We start from the raw sequence: 1,676 nt of genomic DNA, 5'->3' as shown, positions 1-1,676 counted from the left end.
GAAGTAAAATGATTCTTGATTTGGAAAACAAGACTAATACCAACATGTGGCATGGTGTGTTATTTAGGATTTGGATTGTCCAATATCACAATTTTGAGTTTTCACGCCATCTGCACATTAGTAACTACTACTAATTGATTGAGACTGTAGATTTAAAAAGTAAATTGATTTTGATTTCTTTTAATACACCCCGAGCAAATTAAAAGTATTTGAACAATATTATGGATTACAATACCTCGATAAAATGAAGGTTAGCAAAATCATGAAGAATCATGTAGTATATAGAAAAAAGAAAACAATATGATAAGCTACCTAAACTAGATGATGTCGATTTCTAGAGAAATACAAAGTATTTGAACAAAATCGTATTCAGGTTAATAAATACTTGTATTGTGGCAAAAACAATGCGTAGGAAATTCTCCGAACCACTCATGAAGGCACATCAAAAGTTAAAATGTCAAGATTACAACTTCTCACCACCAAATTTGAGTATCTCAGGATGAAAGATGATGAGTGTATTCATAATTTTCACATGAATATCCTTGATATTGCCAATTCATCTAGTACCTTGGAAGAGAAGATGTCAGAGGAGAATCTTGTTAGAAAGATCCTTAGGTATTTACCTAAGAAGTTTGACATGAAGGTCACAACTATTGAAGGAGCACAAGACATCTGCAACATGAAAGTGAATGAGCTTATTGGGTCACTTCAAACCTTTGAATTGGCTATCAGTGATAGATATGAAAAGAAGAATAAAAGCATAGCCTTTATCTCCAACACTGATGATGAAGAAGCTCAATGTGACATGGAGACTGATGAAGGAATTTCTAATGCTATTGTGCTTCTTGGGAGAAAATTCAATAAGGTCTTGAAGAGAATAGATAAGAAGCCAAGACCTAATGTCAAGAACATGTCATTCGACATCAGTAAGAACAATGACTTTCAGAGAAAAGTAAGAACAAAGGAAAAGCTCGATCAAGGAAAAGGTATTCAGTGTCATGGATGTGAAGGGCTTTGGTCACATTAGATCAGAATGTCCCACGTACCTCATGAAATAAAAAAAGGGTTTGTCTGTTACTTGGTCTGATGAGGATTCTGAAGGTGAAATTGATGATGAAACTGCTAAGCATGTTACAGCCTTCACAAGTAGATATGAATCTGATGAAGATTCATGTGATGGGGATGTTTCTTATGAAGAATTGGCTATTTCATACAGAGAGCTATGTGTCAGAAGTGAAAAGGTGTGTAAGATATGAGAAAAGCATAAGAGAATCATAGCTCAACTATAGGCTGAGAAAGAGAATCTTTTGCCTACTATCTTTGATCTTCAAGATGAAGTAACCCTATTGAATTCTAAACTTGAAAACATGACCAAATATGTAAGAATGTTGAACAATGAGTTTGATCTGTTAGATGAGATTCTTCAAGCTGGAAAATGGACTGTAAACTTAAAAGGTATAGGTTTTGATTATCAATCTCTGAAAGGAAAAACCCATGTGATAAAATTTATTCTTCCAAAAAGGAAGTATGAGTCCATGATGTCCGATCAAATGTTATAACATCCTGCCAAACATCAGGAACTCAAACTAAAGTCAAGTTTTTGCCTTGGGAATGTCATTAATGTGGTAAATATGGACATATAAAACCCTTATGCTATAGACTGTATGGTTATCCAA

This window comes from Lathyrus oleraceus, chromosome 6 (genome assembly GCF_024323335.1).
Source record: "Lathyrus oleraceus cultivar Zhongwan6 chromosome 6, CAAS_Psat_ZW6_1.0, whole genome shotgun sequence".
NCBI lineage: Eukaryota > Viridiplantae > Streptophyta > Magnoliopsida > Fabales > Fabaceae > Lathyrus > Lathyrus oleraceus.
The sequence above is the reverse complement of the archived record's forward strand: the minus strand, read 5'-3'. Positions refer to the sequence as shown.